This window comes from Suricata suricatta, chromosome 8 (genome assembly GCF_006229205.1).
Source record: "Suricata suricatta isolate VVHF042 chromosome 8, meerkat_22Aug2017_6uvM2_HiC, whole genome shotgun sequence".
Classification (NCBI taxonomy): domain Eukaryota; kingdom Metazoa; phylum Chordata; class Mammalia; order Carnivora; family Herpestidae; genus Suricata; species Suricata suricatta.
In genome coordinates, this window is record NC_043707.1 from 18,124,669 (window position 1) to 18,130,972 (window position 6,304).

Here is a 6,304-nt window from a genome sequence, read left to right on the forward strand (position 1 = left end):
CATCGTCTTCCCACTCCTCCACAGTCGTCCCTCTTCTCCAGTCTGTCCACTTCTCCAAAGTCCTTCCCATCTCCAAAGTCTTTCCACTTCTACAAAGTCCTCCCACATCTGTAAAGTTCTCCCTTTCTCCAGTCCTCCCACCTCTCCAAAGTCATCCCTCTTTCCCACAATCTTTCCACCTCCAAAAGTCCTCCTACGTCTGAAAGTCCTCCCACTTTTCCAATGTCCTCCCTTCTCCAAAGTCCTCCTTCTCCAGTCCTCCTGCCTCAGACCTCCCTCTCTCCAAAGTCCTCCCTCTTCCCCAGTTTTCATCTCTAAAGTGCTCCATCTTCTCCACTGTCCTTCCACTTCTCTAGTGTCCTTCCTCTTCTCCACAGTCTGTCCACTTCTCCAAAGTCCTCCCAATCTCCAACACCCTTCCTCTTCTCCAGAGTCATCCCACTTCTCCAAAGTCCTCCCTCGTCTCCACAATCCTCCCACTTCTCCAAAGTCCTCCCTCGTCTCCACAGTCCTTTCTTTTCTCCAAGGCTTCACTCTTCTCCTGTGGAGCCCTTGATTTCAGGTGTGGATGGCGGGGACACAGGACAGGAGCCAGATCACGACCCTAGTGAGCCCTGGGAGCCTGTTCCAGAGCCCAGGCCTCTGGCCCTCGCAGGCCTCCCTCCAAGCAGACATTTGCAAGGTCACAGCTTTAGAAGGGGAACAAGAGTGATGGTAACTTACGGGTCCTTTACATGCCCAGTGCTTTGAACACATTTCCTCACTTGACCCTCAGAGCACCCCAGCATGGCCCTGGAACAAGAAACAACGTCATAGTGCAGTGGCCCTGCAAACCCCACCAACACACCCCAAAAGTTAAGCAGAAGACGGAGACATGCATCTCCTTGGGGTTGGGTTGCAAAGGCTTAAGCTCTGCATTTTAGGGTTAAAACCACATATGAACATTGCATTCTGCATCATCTGTGTTTCCATCTACAAATAGTGTTTGTAAAGCTCTGATGCTTGGGAAAGCTAAGCCACAGCGTGGTCCCCAAGAGCCTCACTTTGAGAAGCAGGCCAGAGCCTCAGCTCAGGTTGGCTTGGGTGGCGGAGACTGAGCTCCAGTAAAGGGCAAGGGTGTGACTCTCCCAAGTCCAGGAGCCCTGTCTAAGCCTTGGAGATGCCCCTGTCCTGGCTGGCTGTTGACCTCCTGGGTAAGGGAGCACCCAGACCTGCTGGTGGATGAGGACGCTGCTTTGGATGGTAAGAGAGGCTGTACCACGGTCCAGCCAACTCACAGAAAAAGACAAAAAACAAAAACCAAAAAACCCAAAAACAAACTAACCAAGCTCTAAATGCCCCTGGGACCTGAGCATTCTGTAGGCTGAATTCAACTCAGACCCCCTGTTATGACATTACCACATCATTGAGCCACCTTGGGTTTCCACTGACCTCGTAGTTTTTAAAACCAACTTTTTATTTTTTATTTTAATATTTTTGAGAGAGAGCAAGAGAGAGCAGGCACATAAACAGGGGAGGGGCAAAGAGAGAGAGAGACAGAATCCAAAGCAGGCTCCAGGCTCTGAGCTGTCAACATAGAGCCCGACGTGGGGCTCAATCCCATTAGATCATGACCTGAGTGGAGGTTGGATGCTTGACTGACTGAGCCATCCAGGTGCCCTAAGCATTCAATTCTTGATTTTGGCTCAGATAATGATCTCACGGTTTGGGAGTTCAATCTCTGCATCAGGCTCTGCACTAACAGTACAGAATCTGCTAGGGATTCTCTCTCTCTCTCTCTCTCTCCCCGCACCTCCCCTGCTCCTGCTCATTCTCTCCCTCTAACATAAACAGATAAAACATTTTTTAAAAGTTAAAAAAATCTCTCTCTCTCCCTACACACACACACACACACACACACACACACACCCTATTGTTTCTCTTTTTCTGTAATACCCTGACTAATGAGTCCCAGAGTGAGACCGTCTCCCAACAGAAAGCCGGCTGTGTGTGTGGGCGCTGGGTTGGAACCACTAGACAGTTACCGGGCGTGGAGTAGGCAGGAAACCAGTGCTCAACAAAACTGGAACTGTGTCAAGTGTATGTCTCCAGCGGGTTGTGACTTCTGGAAAAAAATGGATTGTAGTTTTGTCTTTATTGATCTGTCCTCAGCTCCAAGAGCATCTATTTCTTCTTAAAACAGTTTCATTGAGACACGCTCCACACCATACGGGTCACCCACCAAGAGCATACAGGCCAGCGCTTGCTGGTCTATTCACACAGCAGTGCTTTCGTGGCTTTAGTCGAGTTTAGGACACTGCCACCCTTCTGTCCCCGATAGCAATCATCACCCATCTTCTCGCCAACCGCCCAGCTGCAGGCAACTACTAATCCGCTCTATACAGATCTGCCTAGTCTGGATGCTTCTTACAGAACCTTCTATGTCGCACATTATGTACGACACCTTCCATGTCTGGCGTAGCATAAAGTTCCCTGAGCATGATGTTTTCAAGTTTCATCCACGCATCAGTCCTTCATTCCTTTTATGGCTGAACAATATTCCATTGTCTGGATGGACCACATTTTGTTTTTCCTTTATCAGTTGATGGACAGCTGGATCGTTTCCATTTTTTGGCTGTTGTGAGTAAGGCCGCTATGAACACTCACATGCAGTTTGTGTGTGAGAACACTGGCTTCCTATGGGAAAGCGGTTGTCTGTTTCGCTCACTTCCGGCTCCCACTGACAGTGCCGGGAGCTGGAGCGAATGCTTCCTCGGGTGGCCTTGCACACGATACTTAGTATCTCCGCCTCTTCAGCTGTAAAATAGAGATACTATCCGAGTCTATCATTCCGCAATCCAGGAGGCTCTGGAAAACCAAATTCTCTTTGGTAAGTTTGTAGCAAATGTGCTTGGTGCAAAATTGATTTGAGGCTATTCATAGGTCTTATTCACAGCGTGAGAAGCTCTGCGGTCTCACGGCAGAAGCAGTGATGTGCTCGATGACGGAGAACGACCCCAGTCCCTACCAGAGAGTCTGTGAAATCCAGGAAGGATACTGAGCCACCCTGGAGTACCCACTGGACACTTATAATACATGCTTTGCTATGCATCAATTATGCCTCCATATAGACATTTTTTAAGACAAAACAAAGAAAAGAAAAGGCTCCCTTCGGTCACTCTTGTGTTACAGTGTTCAAAGTACTCTTGCAGGGAACCCTTTACTTGTGTGACCTAAATGTTGTTGCAGATCTGGTGGGGAGTGGCCTTGAAACTGCCCAGCCAGCCCCGTTGAGGGCCCTTGGCAGGTTTGGGGTCTTTTAGCCCTGGACCTACTTGCCTGTAAGTGGAGAAATCAGCCACCAGAGGGCGCACTGTGACTCCCTCTTGCTGTAAGAAGCCTGGAGAAATCGTTCACTAAGTGAGATTTGCAGGCTTTCCCACACACACTCCTACCTATTAGCATGAAAAAACAGAATTGCAAACAGCCAAGCTGTTTCACCGTCAAGAACATTTGCAAAGACCCATCTTCCATGAACCAGCAATCCCACTTCGAGGATCCTACCTCGAGAGACAGGGTCTATCCAGGAGGCCACACTGACCCCAATATTCACTGCAGCCTTACTTAGAATGGAAACCTGCAAACTGGGGTGCCTGGGTGGCTCAGCTGGTTAAGCGTCTGACTTCTGCTCAGGTCTTGGGGCTGTGAGTTCAAGCCCCATGTTGGGCGTGAAGATTACTAAGATTAAATAAATAAAAGCTTAAAAAAAGAAAGTTATGCTATAAAAAATTTTCCCTCTTTATAAACAAATGCGGGGTGGGGGGGGGCACCTGGGTAGCTCAGTCAGTTAAGTGGTTAAGCATCTGACTTCAGCTTGGGTCATGATCTTGCAGTTCATGGGTTTGAGCCCTGTGTCGGGCTCTGTGCTAATAACTCGGAGCCTGGAGCCTGCTTCGGATTCTGTGTCTCCCTTTCTCTCGGCCCCTCCCCACCTCCCACGCTGTCTCTGTCTCTCTCTCAAACATAAATAAACATTAAAAATAAATTAAACAACAAACAGATAAAAACAAAGGTAGAAGCACCTGGGTGGCTCAGTCCCTTGAGTGTCCGACTTCAGCTCAGGTCATGATCTCATAGTTCGTGGGTTTGAGCCCTTCATTGGGCTTTGTGCTGACAGCTCAGGGCCAGGATCTGCTTTGAATTCTGTGTCTCCCTCAATCGTTGCCCTTCTCCTGCTCACATTCTGTGTGTGTCTCTCTCTGTCAAAAATAAACAAACATTAAAAAAAATTTTTTTAATTAAAAAAAAAAAGAGTCTAGAATGGTTCACAGGGTGGGTACAGGGATCCTGAGCTAGGAAAGGAGTTACAGTAAGAAGATAGAGCCTGTCTCTACCCTCAGGCACGTCCACCCTCTTGGGACAGGAGTCCCTGGGCATCTGATTTCTGGGAGGGGAAAGATGTGGCCGTACATTTGTGGGTGAGTCCATTACAAGCCAGGCCCCAGCCTAAACATTTTTCACTTAACCCTCATGAAACACTGAGCAAAAAGCAGTGGGTATGCATTGGTTCTGTCCGTCCAACACAGCCCCACAAGCCCCCTGCCCCGCCCTCTCCACCTCCAAAGACTGCACGGACTCAGTTTGCTGCCTTGGCCCAGGTGATTAGTTCACTGTGACCAGAGTGGACCAAAAAGAGGCCAAGGATTATAAAGACTGTTGTCAAATCTGTTGAGGAATCTTTGTTTCTTGCCGGACTTGAACCTGAGTGGATATTAGCAGGGGCTTCTCAAGACCAAGATGAGAGAAAGACTGCTTGAGGGCAAAGATAAGACAAGAACCCGAAGCTGGAGAAGTCAGGTCCTGCCAGACCAGAAGCCCTGGACGGTCCCACTGTGTGAGCCAGTGTTTTTGCTTAAACTACTTTGAGTTGGGTTTCTGTAGCTTGTACCCAAACAGTGTTTATGATACAGCTCCTCATTGCCTGCAGGGAAAAAAGATTTTTTTAAATTTTTAATATTTTTATTTTTCTTGAGAGAGCGAGCGAGCGAGCAAGCGAGAGCATGAGCTAGGGAGGGGCACAGAGACAGAGACACAGAATTTGAAGCAGGCTCCAGGCTCTGAGCTGTCAGCACAGAGCCCAGCATGGAGCTCAAACCCACAAACTGTGAGATCATGACCTGAGCCAAAGTCAGACACTTAACCGACTAAGCTGCTCAGGCGCACCAAAAGATTTTTTTCAAAAGTAAACTCTAGGGCACCTGGGTGGCTTAGTCGGTTGAGCGTCCGACTTCAGCTCAGGTCATGATCTCATGGTTTGTGGGTTCCAGCCCTGCATAGGGGCTCTGTGCTGACAGCTAGCTCAGAGCCTCGGGCCTGTCTTCAGATTCTGTGTCTCCCTCGCTCTCTGACCCTAACACACTCTCTCTTTCAAAAATAAACATTAAAAAAATTTTTAAAGTGAACTCTAGGGGTGACTCAGTCAGCTAAGCATCTGACTTTGGCTCAGGTCATGGTCTTGTCTCACAAACTATGAGTTCAAACCCCATATTGGACTCTGATGTCAGCGTGGAGCCTGCTATGGATTCTGTCTCCCTCTCTCTCTGCCCCTCCCCAGCTCACGCTCTATGCCTCAAAAATAAATAAACATTATAAAAAAAATTTTTAAAGGTAAACTCTACCCCCTACATGGGGCTAAAAATTATGACCCCAAGATCAAGAGTCACGAGCCTACCAACTGAGCCAGCCAGGCACCCAGAGGAAAAAAGAATTTTTTAAATTCCTGTTTGAGGGGTGCCTGGGTGGCTCATTTGTTTAAGCATTGGACTCTTGATTTTGGGTCATGATCTCACAGTTTGTGAGTTCAAGCCCTGCATCAGGATCTGCACTGACAGCATGGAATCTGCTTGGGATTCTCTCTCTCCCTCTCTTTCTTCCTCCCTCTCTCTTTCTCTCTCTGAAAAATATATAAATAAATATTTTAAAAAATAAAAATACATCATTGTTTGAAAGAGCAGTGAGCTAGATGCGGGGAAGGCCTCTCTACTGGAAAATCTACTAAACTTATGGCAAAAAAAAAAAAGTGCTCTTGCATATCCAGGGTTCCAGCAGTAGCAGAGGGAAGGTAAACATGAGGATGAACAAACTTGATAGTGTGTCGCATGAATTTCCCCTTACTGACTGTGGGAGGCCTTGTGAGTCAAGATTCTGGCATGAAAGGGAGATCATAATCAAAACAAACCTAAGGCAATTCCATATAGAGACTGTTTACGGAGATCTATGCCATGGTGGGAGCACCAGCAAGGGCTGGTGGAGCACCTGGAGTCTT